Source organism: Eupeodes corollae, chromosome 1 (genome assembly GCF_945859685.1).
Source record: "Eupeodes corollae chromosome 1, idEupCoro1.1, whole genome shotgun sequence".
Taxonomy (NCBI): Eukaryota; Metazoa; Arthropoda; class Insecta; order Diptera; family Syrphidae; genus Eupeodes; species Eupeodes corollae.
The window spans coordinates 175,803,489-175,824,292 of NC_079147.1; the positions used below are offsets into that span (position 1 = coordinate 175,803,489).

The 20,804-nt window shown below is 33.9% G+C and overlaps 1 non-coding gene across 1 annotated transcript; it reads left to right on the forward strand.

Moving 5' to 3' along the window:
* Window positions 1-7,072: 7,072 nt before the first annotated feature.
* On the forward strand, window positions 7,073-7,144 carry Trnaq-uug (transfer RNA glutamine (anticodon UUG)). Its single transcript has one exon. It is a non-coding gene; the product is annotated as a tRNA-Gln (tRNA).
* The last annotated feature ends 13,660 nt before the right edge of the window (window positions 7,145-20,804 follow it).

Below are 20,804 nucleotides of genomic sequence, written 5' to 3' on the forward strand. Positions count from 1 at the left end.
CATTAGTGATTCATTCTTTGATTTTTGTTCCACAATTTTTCTTTGTCCAGTTTGAGTTATGCCCGTCGAGTGCTCACAAATGCATTTCCAATCAATAATCCCGGAATGAATATTGTTTTTAATTATTATTGCATAGCTGGCGCTGGTTGTGCTGTACAGTGTACACCCGGCGGCCGGCGGTGCCGGTGGCGTTCCCTGGTGCTTTTTTGGCTTCCTATAGCTATGACTACAACGACAGACGATATGAATTGTTGTTTACTATAAAATCGCAGGAGAAAACTTATTTCCATCAATACATTTTATCGCACAACACATTCCACTCACATGTCATAAAGGACAGCTTGATATCCTTGTTTATGGACCACTTTCAGCAGCTCATTTAATCAGGACTGCCCGTTTCAGTGCTCAGCTGAACTACCATTCCTTCGATACACGCACAAAATATAGCAATTAATCAGAATGTATCTTCGATAGAACAGTTTGCCTCCTCACACATCATGGCTGATGTATCTACAAATTACAGACTATGAATAGTTGCGAGATTGATGAGCATACTAACGCCTTTTATTGCTCCCATGGATATTTTCGAAGCGTTTTTGTTTTGAATAAATCGGAATTTGGGACCCACATCAATTAAACGCTTTGTTTTGTGACAGTATCAATTAAAGCGTGAACCATATCAAGGCCATCTTCTGTATTGTATTGATCATTTATTCAACAATGTTGCTGATGTCAGAGCTGTGATGTGGTTTTTCAACATAGGTGGAATATGTACATGAAAATAAAGTTTACGGAAGCCCTAATGAGTTTTTCAGTAACACAAGTAAACATGTTAAGGGTACACAGTATATTACATTAAGTGTTCAAACTTAATTAAATGCAGCGAAATAATTTAAAAAAAGCTCAAATTGTGACAATAACACCAAGGCACCATATTTCTTTGAGAATTACATTGGCCAGACAATCACCGTCAACATCGAGCACTGTAAGTCAATAAATACCAACTTCTTTTGCCATGACATGTCATATTGCCAACCAACGAATTGTTTTCCACCAAAAAGGAACTGCCGCGCTATGTGCCAAAAAATTCAAGCAACATTAGAAATATGAAAGAGCTAATCGAGAGCGATGTAAACTAGGTACAGAGATCATAGGATTTGAAGCCGTTAGAATTTTTCTTATGGAACTTGAAAAAAATTATGAGTTTATGAAACTAACTGACAACTTAAATATCAACAAAACTGCATCAAATTGTTATACCCATATGAACTACAATTTGCAATACATGAATTTAATTATACTATAAGTCCTTGGCTTCGATGCCAAACGAATTGAACTCTTGCGCAAGTATTATTAATTCTATTCGTTCAGACCTAGATGTTTTTGAGAAAATTCCCTAAACAATCAAGTAAGTATTTCTCTTAATAATAATTTCATGAAAAATAAGGAATTTTTTCTTGAAGAGCTCTTCCTAATGTTGAAATAATTCCTGGGATTATATGCCACATCTTCAGCAAATCTCTAAATTTATGATGCATTTCTCAAATTTTCCAAGATTTCAAGGAGTTCAAGTAAATGCAAGAATGAACAATTGATTACATTAAAATGATTGGAAAAGAAATGTTGAAGTCTTTTCAATGACAAAGAATTGGTGCTTGAAAAATTTGCAGCTTAAATCTTTAAGCGAATTCCATGAATGCAGTCTTTAAGTTTATTGCAAGAAATGGTTTGTATATTGACTATATATTGGCTATTGCACCCCCTTTGGCCTTTTTTACCCCAAAAATAAAAAATATACACGTGCTTTATTATACAACAGGACACCAACAAGAATTCTTAAAACATTTTTAAAGAGGAACTAACATTCATACATATAATGTATGTAAATTCTTCACCAGTTTTATTTTTTATACCTTCATCATGAATTTCCGCGCTATTATTCCTTCATTTTCCTTACGAGGTTTGACAAATTGGTCCTATGACGAAATTCATGAATTCATTTACATACATAAAACATATAACCTGAGCTATACGAATATGTACCTAGTAGTAGCTCTAATAAAGAAGTACAACTGGAATGGCTAACAATTTCTTGATAAAAATTTGATTAATGAAATCATTTTTATCTTAAAACAAAAAATGATTAATGACACAAGAGACAAGACACAGAGCCCATACACGCCAAAAAGAATCAGTGTTCAGAAACAAAATTGAATCACAACCAAAAACGCGCAAAGGTCAAATCAATCAGTTTTCGCTATATTTTAGGAGTGAGAAAAGGAGTGCTCCTAAAAAGGTTGATGAACTTATAAGCATTGAATTTCCCTTTTATATAGTCACCCAATTCATATACCTACAGTTTTTGTAAGGTATATAGTCCTTAAATCAAGTTGACATGAGTTCAGCATGAGTTGCGATTTTATGTCAGGTTTGAATGGCTTCTTGTCATAGCTCTATATACTTCCGTTGCAAAATGGTTCATTTAGATTTAATGGATTTTGGAAGAAAACGTGTGTTGTGTACCCGAATAATGTACATATCTTGGATTTTCATGAAATTTTCATGTCATTGAGTTGAATTGAAAATTTCAACATGCCAAAAAGTAAGTAATTAGAGAAAAGTTTGTATTATGCTATAAATACGAAAAGCATATAATAGGTATATTTCTTCTAGGTAAGCTTATGTTTTTATATTTAAGACAAAAAATAAACCGAATAAAAATATTCCTCAAATTACACCATTTCTTTAGTTTTTTTCTGAGAGGTTATATGGCTAAGTCCATCATAAGTTTGAGTTCCTTAAGAAACTAACAGACTGAAAACCAGCTGCAAAATAATCAGTCACTTTACAAAATTGTCTGTACGATATCAAAAGATAGGCCTCTGTTATTAAACATTTTTGTTTAGAAAATTATTCTATTTTTTTTGTCGTTGGCTTTTAGACTTTACTAATTTAAAAGCTATTAGTAACAAATGTTGTGCAAGATAAAAAATTTTGAAAACAACATATCTTCATTTGTTCTCAAGATAATTGAGACGTGCATTTCAATCTGTTTTTGTTCCCGAGACATTTTTCTAGGAAACCAAATTTTTAACAATGCCAAGAAGCATTTTTTTAAAGGTTTTTAGTTCATGTAAAAAAATACCATAGCGTTTTGTAAACAATACAGGGTTATCCAGTTTGCGGTTTCAAAAGTAAACGTCAAAAAAATACATATAAAATATTTTGTTCATGATATTTTTTTTTGTCATAAGGTTTGAACGTTGAAACTATTTGTGAAACACTATATTATTCAAATCAACACCACGAGAATTGTTGCAAGCATTTTTGACCACTTTTTGACACATATTGGGCGGTATCTTAGCCATAACTTGACGAATGTTGGTTTTTAAGTGCTCGAGAGTTAAAGGTGTATTTTCATAAACACGGTCTTTCGCATAGACCTACAAAAAAAGGCCACCAAATCACATGATATGGTGGCCAGTTGAAATCGCTCCGATAAGAAACTTCGCTGCCAGGAAATGACTCTTGCAACAAAGGCATATTCCCTCGAGTTGTGTGGCATGTAGTACCGTCTTGTTGCAACCACCTATTCTTCAAGTCCAAGTAGAAGTAAGGTCCAATCACACCTCCGGACCAAAGAGCTCACCAAACACTGACTTTTTGTGGATGTATTGGCCTCTCTTCAATTATTTGAGGATTCCCAGAATCCCAATTACAACAACTTTGTTTATTAACATACCCCCCGTGTGAGAAATGTTCTTCATCGCTGAAGAAAATTTTGTTCAAAAAATCTTCGCCGACCGTCTGTTGTCCAATCATCTATTCTAGCTATACGCGATTTTATAAATAGTCAACTGGCTTCAGTTGTAGTGTGAGCTAAACCTTTTATTTTAAACTACTTTAAATGCACTTTATTTGAAAATAGAGGCACATTTTAAAATTATCTGAGTAAAAGGATGAAGAAACCTCATCTTTTTCTAATGCTTTCGCCAATAAAGTGAAGATGTTTTTCGAATGTCATCGTTTATGTTGTCAACCAACATTTTCTTATCCCTTCAAACGGAAATCCTTTCGGTTACTTATTTTGTCCATAGATTGTCAGCTGTACGTATACATGTCCAGCATATTCCTATAGTTAATTCGTTGAGTAATATAAACGTTTAAAATGGCTCTCTCCGCTGATATTTGACATTATAGGATTTTTTTTTCAATATTTTGTCGTGATTTGCTAAGTTTAGCATCCATATTTTGTTGTTTTATTCGAAACATTAAATGTTATAAGAGGCTTAAAATTCCAGAACTGCTTTCGAGCGTTTGTCAGTAGCCGTGCTTTTATATCCTTTTTTTTCTATAACTTTGAATGAGATTGCTTGACTTAAGTATGTGTAATCTTCAAAGGATTCTAATATTTTATTATTAAAACCAACTGACTCAGAAACACCATTCGTCATAATTTCAGTTTTCTGTTGTTTTGTTGGCAACTCAATACTTTTTGATTCCGAGTACAATTCATTCAGCATCGTTTGAAATTCTCATCGGCAAACCAGAGGTTTGAAAGACATTTGCCATTTATCTTTACGCCTCCGTTTTCTTAGTCTTGCTTTTTTAAGATACCTACTAGAGGTGCAGAAAAGGGGCAATTGGATCTCCTTGCTTAATACCTTGCGATATTTAAACATTTTGTCCATTGCATTCCGTTTTTATGCAAAAATATTCCTCAAATGACACTATTTCTTTAGTTTTTTTCAGAAAGCTTTTGTGGCTAAGTCCATCATAAGTTTGAGTTCCTTAAGAAACTAACAGACTGAAAACCAGCTGCAAAATAATCAGTTACATTAAAAAATTGTCTATACGATATCAAAAGATAGGCCTCTGTTATTAAACATTTTTATTTAGAATTTTTTTGTTTTTTATTGTCGCTGGCTTTACCAATTTACGAACTGTTACTGTTACTGTTACTGTTACTGTTACTGTTACTGTTACTGTTACTGTTACTGTTACTGTTACTGTTACTGTTACTGTTACTGTTACTGTTACTGTTACTGTTACTGTTACTGTTACTGTTACTGTTACTGTTACTGTTACTGTTACTGTTACTGTAACTGTAACTGTTACTGTTACTGGTACTGTTACTGTTACTGTTACTGTTACTGTTACTGTTACTGTTACTGTTACTGTTACTGTTACTGTTACTGTTACTGTTACTGTTACTGTTACTGTTACTGTTACTGTTACTGTTACTGTTACTGTTACTGTTACTGTTACTGTTACTGTTACTGTTACTGTTACTGTTACTGTTACTGTTACTGTTACTGTTACTGTTACTGTTACTGTTACTGTTACTGTTACTGTTACTGTTACTGTTACTGTTACTGTTACTGTTACTGTTACTGTTACTGTTACTGTTACTGTTACTGTTACTGTTACTGTTACTGTTACTGTTACTGTTACTGTTACTGTTACTGTTACTGTTACTGTTACTGTTACTGTTACTGTTACTGTTACTGTTACTGTTACTGTTACTGTTACTGTTACTGTTACTGTTACTGTTACTGTTACTGTTACTGTTACTGTTACTGTTACTGTTACTGTTACTGTTACTGTTACTGTTACTGTTACTGTTACTGTTACTGTTACTGTTACTGTTACTGTTACTGTTACTGTTACTGTTACTGTTACTGTTACTGTTACTGTTACTGTTACTGTTACTGTTACTGTTACTGTTACTGTTACTGTTACTGTTACTGTTACTGTTACTGTTACTGTTACTGTTACTGTTACTGTTACTGTTACTGTTACTGTTACTGTTACTGTTACTGTTACTGTTACTGTTACTGTTACTGTTACTGTTACTGTTACTGTTACTGTTACTGTTACTGTTACTGTTACTGTTACTGTTACTGTTACTGTTACTGTTACTGTTACTGTTACTGTTACTGTTACTGTTACTGTTACTGTTACTGTTACTGTTACTGTTACTGTTACTGTTACTGTTACTGTTACTGTTACTGTTACTGTTACTGTTACTGTTACTGTTACTGTTACTGTTACTGTTACTGTTACTGTTACTGTTACTGTTACTGTTACTGTTACTGTTACTGTTACTGTTACTGTTACTGTTACTGTTACTGTTACTGTTACTGTTACTGTTACTGTTACTGTTACTGTTACTGTTACTGTTACTGTTACTGTTACTGTTACTGTTACTGTTACTGTTACTGTTACTGTTACTGTTACTGTTACTGTTACTGTTACTGTTACTGTTACTGTTACTGTTACTGTTACTGTTACTGTTACTGTTACTGTTACTGTTACTGTTACTGTTACTGTTACTGTTACTGTTACTGTTACTGTTACTGTTACTGTTACTGTTACTGTTACTGTTACTGTTACTGTTACTGTTACTGTTACTGTTACTGTTACTGTTACTGTTACGGTTACTGTTACTGTTACTGTTACTGTTACTGTTACTGTTACTGTTACTGTTACTGTTACTGTTACAAAAAAGTAAAATTTTGTATTCAAATTTCTTGACTTCATTCATCGTCACTAAAAAAATGAGCAAATTTATACATTTATATTTAGAATATATCTGATATTGTTTGTATTTAATGTACACGAGTGTTGTATATTTTCAAAAAAAGATCTCAGGTCTTTCTAATATAGCTGTAAAAATAAAAAAATAAAATTAATTTTAAAAAATCTGCTTAGACATGATTTATGCATACAAACTCAAATAAAAAATTGTTTGTATTAAAGTTAAAAATATAATCCCTTAAGCTTTTAGCCCTATAAATAAATTAATAAGCAGTCACGATACACATAGAAAACAGAAAACAATAAACAATTTTTGTGTTTATAAACGTATAAAATTTAAACGAAAAAAAAAACATCTGTCTTGTGTTTATTTAAGAGTTTATTAAAATATCTGTTCACGCATTAGCATAGTTGAGTAAAGATCAATTTTATTTTATTTTCTGGCAAGGTAGGTGACTAGACTTTTTATCGTGTGGGTGGATATATAATATGTATAATTGATGATTTTAAATAGATTAAAATTAAGCAGATCGGTTCTATGGTGTAATGGTTAGCACTCTGGACTTTGAATCCAGCGATCCGAGTTCAAATCTCGGTAGAACCTTAATTATTTTTAGAACTAGCTTTATACACACAAAGGAAGATATCCAAAAATTATTAAGGGCTTATAAGAAAATCTTTTAGTACTTGTGGGCATAAGTTGACAGTTAGAATATTCAAACAATAATATGTTTTTTTAAATTAAAGAGATTCATTTTTTGTTTCAGTACATTTTTTTGTATGAGTTTTAGTATTACCTTTTCTTTTTTGGAATATAAATTATTGAAAAATCGTGAATTTAATATATTTTAGTTTTGAGGTATCAACATTACTAAAACTGCTTTGGATTTACATTTTTTTTTATTTTAAGGAAAAACATGCTTAAGAAAAAATATTTCACTAATTGAGATTTATATCTACCTTTCTTTATAAATATTTTCTAAGTCAGAGGTATATTTTTGACATTTTTCTACAATCAAACATTTTGCTTAAAAATTAATTTAAAAAAACAAATCTGTTTTATTTTAGTAAAAATAATATTCAAAAACATTTATAAATCCAATCATTCTCTTTTTTGAAATTCTTCATTTTCTAACAAATTTGAATTTCAAATAGAACCTTAATATTTCCAATTTGTAAGTTAGATAAACGTTTTATTCAATTTCATTACATTTTTTGAGGAACATAGATCCAGCTCAGAAACCTACGCATGTAAATAAAATGATACTCGTACACTTGGGCGTATATGCATCTTTTTTTCAACGTATTTTTCTACTTGACCAATTTAAATTTACAACAAGTTCCCGCATATTTTTGGCCATTCTCCTTTATTTCTAGCGTACATAACCTAAGAATTACATGTTTCAGTTCTTGTTAATAACACTGTTGAATAAGGCAATGTAGTTGACAAACAAAATAAACTTTTTCTAAGGTTTTTGATATTTCTATTTCAAATGTGACTTTAAAATCAATCTATACCACTAGGCTTTCGAAAAAACCTATATAAGGCTCTTTGAGGCTATAAAGTAGCGAATTTTTTTTTAATAAAATTCGTGAGGATTTTTTAAAAATCTAATATGTCTAAAATATTCAGAATCACTTATTTTTGAAAAAATCCTCATCAATTGTAAGTCTTTAACTTCCATACATTAACCTTAAAAAGAAAAAAAACCTATATAAGGCTCTTTGAGGCTATGAAGAAGTTTTTTTTTTTCAATAAAATTCGTGAAGATTTTTTAAAAATCTAATCCGTCTAAAATATTCAGAATCACTTATTTTTGAAAAAATCCTCTTCAATTGTAAGTCTTCAACTTCCATACATTAAGCTTAAAAAGAATGCTAAATGTATTTATGACAAACCGATTCTTAACACAAAAACGCAATTTTTGATCTTCTTACGAATTCGTAGGCTTTGAAAATATAAAAATAATGTTGAAAACGGGTATTTTTGAGTATGAGCACTAAAAGTCAAACATTTGGTTGGCATTTTGGATTTGGAATCAGCACTAAAAATTAACTCTTAAACGAACATTAAAAAACAAAAATTTCATCTTGAACTGAGAACCATAAAGCTTCCAAATAGTTTACATACAAACATTTTTAAACTTACTCCTAAGGATCTCTTAGAAGAAGTGTCCATCAATTCCAATACTACATACAAGTTTCTTATCTAACAAGTTTTCCTATATCCAGAAAATAATTTTTCCTTTCATGTTAAATTCTACCATATCTAATATAAGTTACCAATAAGACATCGTATGATAAAAAAATATTCAGTTCATGAAGCCGATTCGCGGAGGTCATATTCCAGAAACAATTTTTAAACATTAAACGCAATGGAATTTGTGAGGTAATAAAGTCAACATTTTGGTGTTTTATTCAGGTCGTTTTGTATTATTTTTAAAACAAATAATATGCCTGTAAAAAACAGCCGTTTCGAAGACCTCAATATTATTATTGTTTTTTAAGTATTTTGCATATTTTCTTTCAAAATAATTATAATAAATTGTCGTTTACACTCTCTTATTGTATACTTAAAATTAATACATTTTTATTCATAAAAATAAAATAAAATCCTGTCAAAGCAATGGCATTGTTTTTGGTAAAAAAAGAAGAAATTAATAACATGTCGTACGTACACCTGAAAGACGTAGCTAGGTGCATACTTAATCAACTGATGGCTATAAAGACGAATCCATACAAATAAATAAATACCTCTTTGCGGTGAAGAATAAAATTGTTTTATAGAAAAAGTTGTGCTTGCCAAGAAATCTAACAGGTGGCAAATTAAAACTAGGGGATTGGAGGTGCACCTGAGGTGAACGAGCTTTTTGCTCTCTGAGTCTTTGAAAAGTCAGAAATAACAGACATGCGCTATCTGAAGAACGAGAATAATATCTTATCGAGTATTTTCTTGCAACAAAAATGTTTCTGAGCATTTGTGAAAATTTCATAACTTTACAATGTTTCAAGTAATTAAATGTTGCGAAAAGAATTAAAGGGTTTTTGTTTCTATTTACTACTATTTTGTTAAAACGTAAGTAAAGTACACTCTTTTGGATCTTGAGCCAATGTATTCAAAATGAAACGTAGCCAGCATGCAATACATTTTTTTTTTATTTTTAAAGTGCCACTTGAGCAACTATTAGTAATGGAAAACATTTGCCTTTAAATCAAAACTGGCTAAACAAATGTAACTGCTCAAGTTTTTGGAGATTATAATTCTGGAAAATAAAGTAACAAAATCCCTAAAAAAATATTGACACTAACTGGACTCTTAAAACACAAATCTTTCCAAACTTTTCTCTCTCTAACCAACTTTCATCCCTTAAACGGAAAACTTCTCCTACATCTTTAAAGCCTCCATATAAACGAGTTTATTTAAACCTTCTCATCCGGGTCTTGGTTTTTGCTCTCCGATGGTTGATGCTCCTGCTAAAATACCCGCTTATACAAATTTCATCCAGTCTCACACCATTAACCCTACTTCTTCTTCATCAGTTTCCCAAGAACGTCAAGGATTCCTTAACCCAATGATCCCTCCAAATGTTAAATTAACTAAACATTTATCTTAAGCCAATACTAATGATCGGTATGTTATGTCCCGTCTTAGAGACCACAACATCTACAATAATGTTCGTCTTTACCTAGCTTTCCTGCACGACAAACCAGATTCTGTTTGCTTTGAAGGTAAAACAAATACAAACATTAAGGTTTTAATCTCCCAAGAAGGCCTCCCTACCAAACGTGATGCGCTTATGGAAATAGTCTGGAAATTTCATGATGGCCTTGAAATTTCTCCTCAAAAAGTGAGAGAAGGCCTAACCTCTTTTGCGTTGTTTATCTCTTCAAAACGACTATCTCATATCCAAAAATCCCGTGCAGATATAAAGAAATACTATCGCTCCTAACCTTAAGACCACTAAACCAAAATGTCTTAGCCTTTACTATCAAAATGTAAGAGGGTTAAGGTCTTAAACGGCTGCCGTCTTAAATAACTCCCAAAACCTTCCTTATGACAACCTTGCCCTTACCGAAACCAACCTCACCCCTGATATCCTTAGTACTGAATTCTTCACTAACGACTATTCCATCTATCGAATGGATGTCGTGGAATATGCGAGTAATACACACGGTCGTGGTGTGTTTTTAGCTATCACTAGTAATTTTGAAAGTTCATTACTCCGTATTCCCACTTCAATCGAATTTGAAGGTGTATCAGCTAAGGTTACACTCCCTAAGTTTTGTCTTTTTGTCCTTTGTTGTTATATTCGACCAGCCCAACAAATTAAAGCATACCAAGCCGCTGTTGATGCCATTGATTATCTGCTTGAACTAGTGCAACCTAATGATTTAATCATCGTTCTTGGAGACTTTAATCTTCTCCATCTCAACTGGTTCACCTCAGATGATCAGACATCCTTCTTTCCAACTAACATCTCTTCTGAATCTGAATCGCTGTTCATTCTAATGCAAGGAAATTTTTCAAGTTTATAAATGCCAAACGAAAATCTGATGGGTTTTCACCTTCAATGAGTTTCTCAAATCTATTTGCTAATTACTTAAGCAAATCATATACTGAACATCTGCATGATCCTGTTCCACACTACTTTAGTTATTTAGAGGGTTGCACTCAAACCTCCCTTTAATCGTTTACAATAACTGAAGAAATGGTACTTGCCAAACTCGTAAGCCTCAAAAAAAAAAAACTTTAGCCCTGGTCCTGATGGCGTCCCATCAGTTGTTCTAAAAAAATGAATGCATTCTCTGTCAAGCCTCTAACTGCACTCTTGAAACTCTCTCTTTCCCAAGGTGTGCTTCCTCATATATGGAAAGATTCATTTATATTTCCCATTCATAAACAAGGCAAAAATAAAATAAAACTGAAATTAACAATTATAGACCTATTGCTAAACTTTCATGCGTTCCAAAACTTTTTGAAAGCTTAGTTTATGGTTCCGTTTATTTCCATTGCAAGCCTTTATTCCCCCCCGCTCAACATGGTTTTCTTAAAGGTAGATCCACTACGACTAACTTAATTTTATTTATATAAAAAGTTTTGTCAGCCCTTGAGAATGGCAAAGAAGTTGATGTTGTATACACTGATTACAGCAAAGCCTTTGATAAAATATCCCATAACATAATTTATCTCAAACTAAGAGCTCTGGGCTTTCCATCTATATTTATAAACTGGATAAGCTCCTATATAGCGAATAGAACTTATAGAGTCCTTTTCCGTAACTCAGTCTCCAGTCCTATACATGCAACTTCTGGAGTCCCACAAGGTAGTCACCTTGGCCCCCTTCTCTTCGTCTTATCTGTTAACGATGTCTGTCTTAAATTAAAAAGCTCAGATATCCTAATGTTTGCGGATGATAAGAACATTTTTAAGATTATCTCTACTCCATCTGATTCCTTACTTTTACAAAATGAACTTAATATCATTTTTGTTTGGTGCATGCATAATTTCCTAAAGTTAAATGTAGGTAAATGTAAACAAATGACCTTTTCGCGCAAACAAATTAAATCTCATTGAGTATACTACTTCCTTAATGACGCCGTCAACGTAGTCGATTCTATTAGAGAAATCGGTGTTATGTGTGACAAACACCTGAATTTCCATTCCCATTTTCACCAAATTATTAATAAAGCTAATAGATCTCTCGGTTTTATTAAGAGATGGTCAAAAGAATTTTCCAACCCCTATGTAACTAAAGCGCTTTACATTTTCCTAGTCCGTCCTCATCTTGAATATGCATGCCAAGTATGGTCTCCCTTTTATGAAAACCATTCACTCAGAATTGAAAATGTTCAAAGACGTTTCGTTCGATTTGCCTTTCGTGGCCTCCCCTGGGAAGATACATCCAACTTGCATCCTTTACTTTTTCCCTTTTTGAGTCCGAATTCCTCGTCCTTTGTACTTTTATGCGAGCTGCCAAGTGCTATGCTAGTCCGTCAGGTTTGGGGTTTTCAATAATGTGATGAATTACAAACATTGCTAAGGTATTTTCTTAAAAAATATGGTCTTTTTCGGAATTATTACGGATAGAACATTAGTATAGCGTCGAACTGGGGGAGAAGGTTGGGGAGGAAGGATTGAAGTAGCTGGCATAGATAGAGAAAATATGTTTTGAACAGTTTGAAGAGATGGCGATATGAAGTGAGCCAAAAGGATGCAGCACAACCTGGGTGCTAATAATAATTTTAATTAAAAAAGAAATGGATTCTTTTTTTCATGACATGAATTAACACTCTTGGCGGATTTTCCAATTTTTCGAAAAGCCAGTACTCGTCAACAAATCTTAAGATGGCAGAGACTCTAGTTCTCAACGGACTGTTGCACTACCGCATATTTTTGTTTTCTTTTTAAATATTCAATTCATACAATCTACAAGTTCTGTACAATCTTTAAACCCAGAGATGAGCTTTATAACGGGTGATTTTTTTGAGGTTAGGATTTTCATGCATTAGTATTTGACAGATCACGCGGGATTTCATACATGGTGTCGAAGAGAAAGATGCTCAGTATGCTTTGACATTTCATCATGAATAGACTTACTAACGAGCAACGCTTGCAAATCATTGAATTTTATTACCAAAATCAGTGTTCGGTTCGAAATGTGTTTCGCGCAGAAAATCCGCTTTTTTATCGACAAATTTTGTTCAGCGATAAGGCTCATTTCTGGTTGAATGGCTACGTAAATAAGCAAAATTGCCGCATTTGGAGTGAAGAGCAACCAGAAGCCGTTCAAGAACTGCCCATGCATCCCGAAAAATGCACTGTTTGGTGTGGTTTGTACGCTGGTGGAATTATTGGACCGTATTTTTTCAAAGATGCTGTTGGACGCAATGTTACGGTGAATGGCGATCGCTATCGTTCAATGCTAACAAACTTTTTGTTGCCAAAAATGGAAGAACTGAACTTGGTTGACATGTGGTTTCAACAAGATGGCGCTACATGCCACACAGCTCGCGATTCTATGGCCATTTTGAGGAAAAACTTCGGAGAACAATTCATCTCAAGGAATGGACCGGTAAGTTGGCCACCAAGATCATGCGATTTGACGCCTTTAGACTATTTTTTGTGGGGCTACGTCAAGTCTAAAGTCTACACAAATAATCCAGCAACTATTCCAGCTTTGGAAGACAACATTTCCGAAGAAATTCGGGCTATTCCGGCCGAAATGCTCGAAAAAGGTACCCAAAATTGGACTTTCCGAATGGACCACCTAAGACGCAGCCGCGGTCAACATTTAAATGAAATTATCTTCAAAAAGTAAATGTCATGGACCAATCTAACGTTTCAAATAAAGAATCGATGAGATTTTGCAAATTTTATGCGTTTTTTTTTTTTTAAGTTTTCAAGCTCTTAAAAAATCACTGTTTACTTCACCGTTTATTCATATGTGCAAAATTTACATCAACAGAAAAACATATAATTTGTTAGCCATCTATCCTGAATGCATCTAAATTAAATAAACATGGTAAGAAGGGAAAACCTAACATAACTTCGAGTGAAGCTTTTGAATCCCTTAACGGTCATGATTGGACTGCATTATACGGATATGTGAAAGCCACCCTAAGATATTGCAATCAAATTTTGAATGAAACATAATCGTATTAATAAGTTGAAAAAATTCTAAACGATAAATTTTGATATACCTACTTTGCTTGCTTATTTAAAAAAAAAGAGGCTTGGATTTGACACTGATAACTTTCCATCCAGTTTGTCGATTTGTCTTGCTTAAAAGATTGTAGGTTTTCGTGTTGGGTAAAAAAAAGTTGTTAGTTAAATTATTCTTAAAAAAATTAAAATTACCAACAATATTTTTCTTGTAAAGAAATAGTTTTGTTTGAAAATCTAGTTTTGTTAAATAGATTTTTAGTCGAAAACAAATTGTTATCAATTAAAATAGCATTTCTTAAATTTTTACAAATTGGAGGAATGAAATTAATTTGAAAAATATCAAGAACCGAAAATCAATTTTTACCAAATTTGCGTACTATTTCTTGTAGATTCTAGTAGTACCCGTGGCATGATGGTTAGTGCGTTGGACTATAGTTTAACTTAGAGAGTCCGTATGGGACCATTAAGTTAGTTGCAAGTTATGGATAATTAGGCTAGTTTTATGAATTTTTTTTCTAGCTTTAAGATAGGTTTAAGAATGAATTAATAAAAATGAATTAAAAACAAAAAAAAAGTGCGTTGGGCTTTTATGCCAGAGGTCTTGGGTTCGATCCCTGCATGACAACATTACTCGCACCCAGGAATGGTTGAGAGTTGTAAGTCACTAGGCCTTAGTTCTCAACGGACTGTTGCGCCACCCACAAAAAAAAATATCTTGTAGATTTTATTTTTTATGAAAAAACGGATTGTTGGATTTTTATTAAAAAAAAATTACTGGATGTCGAAAATAATATTTTCTGTCGGCTCAGGCCGAACCAATTCGAATGCCTGCCTCACAAGTCACTACTCAACTCATTGCAACCTTTTGACCCATAGAATTTTCCATTCATATGTCACGAATAAACTAAAAGCTCTAAATCAACATCATCAAGATAAGAAATTAATAATCGGAGACGACCAGCTACCTCATCTTAACTGGATTTCTTAAGACCAATAATCGCATTTCATGACATCCAATCCAAAATTAACCAAGTAATGTCATTTCATATATCGATTAACCGCTTATGGCAAATGCACTACAGATCCAATCAACTCATTACAGTTTCACTTTGTCTTTTATCCCCTTTCTGTCATTTTTCTTGAAGCGTCTACACAGACTTTTCCTTCTTCAAAGTTTGTATAACTTTAAAACAAATTTGACAAATTTATGTTTACCGCACTTTTAATACTATGTACCTGTTAATTAATTTATGCCCATCAGAAAGTTACCCCTTCTTAAGTCCTTCACACGACGACGGAAATACCTATTAAGTCCGTGACAGACATATTTATTTGAGTCTTCCTAAAACTTTTGTCTTCTTGCCTTGACCTTTTCTCAAAAAATTAATTAAACAACAAAACATCAAGAGAAAATAGTTTACCTGATCAATAAACACTATATCCCATTAAATTAATGGACTTCCATAAAGCATAAATATTAATATCTCCCCAATCGGTATTTCGGGGGTTTTAATTAACATCGATCTCGAATATCAATTTCCACATTTTATCTAACTTTAACCATCATTAAAGGCATAATTAAAGCAAATATTCTGTATTATTGGGGTTAATTGTTGCCGAATGACTTAAATCTAAGTCTGCCAACTTTTTCTCTTGATGGACGTTGGCGTTCGTTGTTCACGGTTCACGGACTTATAAGTTGTTGTCATCCTTTCGTTATAGCTTCTACTTTCTATTTATAGTTTAACTTTATGATATTTAAGATGCCATTGCTGTTTACACTGTAAATTCCTCCTGTGCACACATTACGTCCGTGTCGGTGGGGTTGACATAACTCTTAACGACATTGCACTTGGTTTATGGAGTTTATACCGCGGTCGCGGTGTCCTTTTTCCATATCCTGCATAAATTCTTGCGCTTTTGTAAACAGAATTCAGTAAAATAAAGAAAAGAATCCACAGACGTGCTAAAATGCATTGGAATGAAGTTTGAGTTCAGCAAAAAAGACGTAAACGAAGAACCAAACAACACCAGCAGGAATATCATTTCCTCGTACTCGTAAAGGAAGACTTGATATGAAAGGAGTGGCCAAGCAGCAGCAGCAGCAGCAAAAATTTGGCATCATTTGTAAACAATTTATGATACGAAAAAGCTATGCAAACCCAAAGGAAGAAGTCAGCAGTTGTTGGTGGCGTCGTCGGGGGTGGCCCTAGAGTTCATAGGAAATCGCCACCTTTAATTCTTAGGAATCTCTTATCGTGTTTAAAACCTCACCTGAATTTGTATACCTACTCCATACATACTCGACGCTGACGGAGCAACCAGATGGTTTAGCTGTGGAAATGGTCGTATTCGCAGGAAACTATCTCAAAAACATGGGGCATTCATTTTCGCTCGATAAATTCGCAAAGAGGTTAGGACGTATTTAGGACATGCGATGCGATGATGGTGTTTCCTCCCTTCTGTCAGGATTCATGTGTTCACAATGTGAATGACCTAGATTTTTTTGCGTCACGTACCTACCTACTTCATGGAATAGGAATTGATGCTATGGGTGCCAGAGCAAGGATAGCCGTTGCTATAGCCTGGCTTCCCTAGTAAACAGACAGACGTACGCAAAAAGAGATGGGATTTTATTTTATTCACAAAAAGATCGGATAGTTCTGCAGGTTTTGTATAATCTTCAAAGGGATGATGATGGTAAGACTTTAAAAAGAAATAAATTACTTCAATTTTACCGAAAACTCTTCAAAATACAAAAAGTGGAAAGTGTCTTCTATACTTAGGATATTACAAAATGTATTACTTTCAACAAAAGCTATAATACATGCATATGTATGTAGCATAACAATGAAGTATGAAATTGGGCGAAACATTGTGGAGCTTTATAGCTTCGTTTTTATCACCGTTCTGGTCCCTTTAGTTTGCTATTGACTTGACATATTTGTTGCTGTCTGAAGAAAATCGATTAGTTTTGTGTAGAGAGGGACTCGCTCGTGCATTTTATTTTGGATTTTAGTTTTCTCTTTTCCTTTAAGCAGGCTTCTATGAAATAGCCTTTTCAAACATAAGAACTCGGCTAACTGGGCGAGCAACGTACATTTAACTATGCCTACAAGATTTAGATTCATATGTGCGTAGGTATACTGGTAGAAAGTTGGTCCCGTACAACAGACGCTTAGAAGTCATAGTAAAGTTCCTCGTTTCTGGAATTATACACATTGTTATGGGCTGCTTCTTGCGGTCAAAGGTATTTAAAGGATTTGAATGCGCTTTGAATTTGTAATTCTCTATTCTAAACTTGGGTTTTTTAACTACACTGTTTGGCCTAGTCATGTGTTATACAGCCTACTTTTTGTAAAGGTTGCTTGATTTTAGAATTGGAGAAGGGATTCGATTACAGATTGTTTGATCTCACCAAAGTTGTAGTATGCCAGTATGTCTGATAGTAATTGGTCTTGCTGACTTGTTTGAGCTTTCTCAAGTCCTATAGGTCAGAGTTAATAAATTTAATAAAACAGTTTATTGCTTTTGGATTAAGATGCGGATATATTTTAAATGTTGCTTAATGTTTTATGTTTTTTCCTATAGAGTCATTTAAATTCATTTTGGATGCTGATTTCCCTTGATGCTTCAATTCAATCCTGGCTCAGAAGCACACAAAAAACTAAAATTTATATTTTTGTAAAAAAAATCCATCCCGCAAAGGAATTTCAAAGCAATGTGCATTAGCGGAAACAAATCATTTGCACACCGCTGCTGTCGGTTGCTATGCTTTTAGTATTTTATATTGACAAAAAGCTACAGGAATAAATTTGATGTACTTATTTACGATTTGATTTGTTCAAATAAAAACAACATAAAGAAATAAGCATTTCCAAATTATTGTTAACCTTTTTGTAAAAATAAGAAATCTCCAATAAGATCCAGCTAGTTCTTTAAACGACACTTAACTTAACCAACTTTAACTACTTTTTTTCAATTATCTCACATTTGTGAAAACAAACTTTGATCTTAAATTTGTGGCCCATAAATTGCTTCAAATGAAGAGACAATCACATTGGTCTGGTTTTTTTTTTATTATGTTCCACAAACGGAGGATATTTTTTCCTGATTTATGTATCTTATCGAGTAGTCTAATGGTTGCTATATGAAATAAAGAACACTACTTGGTTGAAGAAACTTCCTCATGAGAAATAAAATCTGAACAAATTTCTTGACAAAGGTTAAATCCTTAAAACATGTTTTTTTTAACAAATATAGAATTTTGATTCCATATTAAAAAGTGCTCATTTGAGATTCTTTATAACTTTTTTATTAATGAACAAATTATTTTGACAGGAATCCTTATTAGGACATTTATAACTTTTCTGTAAAGTATAAGAGATTATACTCGTCAAGTTGCTCTCGCCAGTGTTGCCTTTCTGTTTTTTTGATCGCATTTTGTATAACTTTCCGTTGATAACTGTTTGCATTGCTGCCATTTTTTTCTGTAAGGGCTTCGATCATCTGAGTCTTCAAGTCATTTGAAAGAAAGAAGTGTGGATGGTTAAGTCGAATACCCCAACATGAAAGGCTTCCATCGCAATATACAATGTGCTAGTCTTGTACCGTCCTTTTGAGACGTGCATTATCGTAAAATTAATTTCTTTTTTATATTTTCAAATCAAGGTATACAATTATTATTATAAAAAGATATTACAATAGCACGGCAATATGCACTCTTACTTTACTTTAGTTGGAGCTACAGCGCATTGTGCTCCTGGGCCTCAAGTAATAACTTACGCCAGCTTACTCGATCTCTAGCTTGCTGCCTATAGTTTCGAATACCAAGTTGACGTGCTTCAGCTTCACCTTGATCACTTCACCGGAGATGAAGCCTGCCTATTGCTTCTTGTTCCCTCAGGCTTGGCGTTGAATACCTTACGGGCTGGAGCTTCAATGTTCATTTGCTCGACATGCCCTAGCGATCTTAAGCGTTGTACACGCAGTTTTTTTACCAGTGTCAAGTCGCTGTACAGCTCGTATAACTCCTTTTCTCCGCCAGATGTTACTTTGCCTGTCGACACAAACTGGACTATAGAACCTTCCTCTCGAAGATACCATGAGATCCTTCATCCGATTGGGAGAGGATCCATGCTTCTGGCACCTCAAAGAAAGACTGGGATGATTAAAGTTTTGTACAGTGTCTCTTTGGTACTTCGCGATAGGGCCTTATTTCTCAACTGCTAACTTAGGCAAAAGAAACAGCGATTAGCAAGGGTAATTCTGCGTTTGATCTCCGTGCTGATATCATTTGCAGAATTGAAAGCAGTGCCCAGATAAACAAATTCATTTACCACCTCGAAGTTGTACCTGTCAATTGTCACATTTTGACAAAGTCTACGGTGAGAATCGACTCTATTTGACTACAGTAAATACTTCGTTTTGTCCTCATTAATGTCAAGACCCATTTTCTTCGCCTCAGACTCGATAAGTCGTATCAGTTCGGTAGGGATACCAAAACTCAACATGGTACTGTATAGTTCGTTCCTGTCTACACTGTCATAAGCTGCTTTCAAATCGATGAGAAGATGGTGTGTTTCGATTTTATGTTCTTGGGTATTTTCCAGGATTTGGTGTAAAGTGAAAATTAAATTGAACATAATACGCTGGACAAGATCTTGTACGCGCTGTTTAAAAGGGTAATGCTTTTGTAGTTGGCGCAGAGAAGGCAGTCACCTTTTTATGGATCGGGCAGATGATGCTTAAGTTCCACTCGTCGGGCATGTTTTCTTGCGACCAAATTTTAGTAACTAGCTGGTGCATGCTTACCAGGTCTGCTCCAGCGTACTTAAAAAGCTCCGCCTATAGACCGTCATCACGGGCTGCTTTGTTCGACTTCAGCCTGGTGATGTCTAGTTTTATCTCACTCTGGTCGGGTGGGTGGAGCTCTAGATCGTCAACCAAATGGATTTGACGTGGCTGCTCGCTGGCGGAATCGTTAACTTCATCACCAATAAGCAGCTGGTTGAAATAATCTCTCCAGATTTTTAGCATTGACTGCATCTACGGTATTCCCCTCCTTATCTTTTCATTGGCTCTTCTCTAAAAGCTCCGCACATGTTTCCTGTTAAAACATCCCTGGATCTCCTCGACTTCACGCTGTTCATGGGCTTTTTTCTTTCTTCTGAGCAAGCGGTTCTCATCCCTTCTCTTGTCGACGTAGAGCTGGCGGGAGGATCGTGTCCTCCTTTGCTGCCACAATCTGTATGCCTCCGTTTTGGCTTTGTTTGCCTGAGCCCATTCAGAGTCAAAGCAGGGGTTCCTTGTTGGCGGCTGTGAAAAAACCTAGCACAAGAGGTGCAGCATTCCTGATGCAATCTGCCGTAAGGAAATTGCTTATAAATTAACTAAAATGCAAATGCTATTTAAACTTTTCTGATTGAACATTTTGGTTTACCCTAAATATCTCACGAACTAAAAACGCTAGAGACTTGAATTAAATTCAAATAATATATATTGTTACGTGATACCAAAAATATATTTTTGGAAAAAAATCCAAATAACGTTTTTTTTTTTAAATCAAAAAAACTGAAAAAAGTGTCACCTCGAAAAT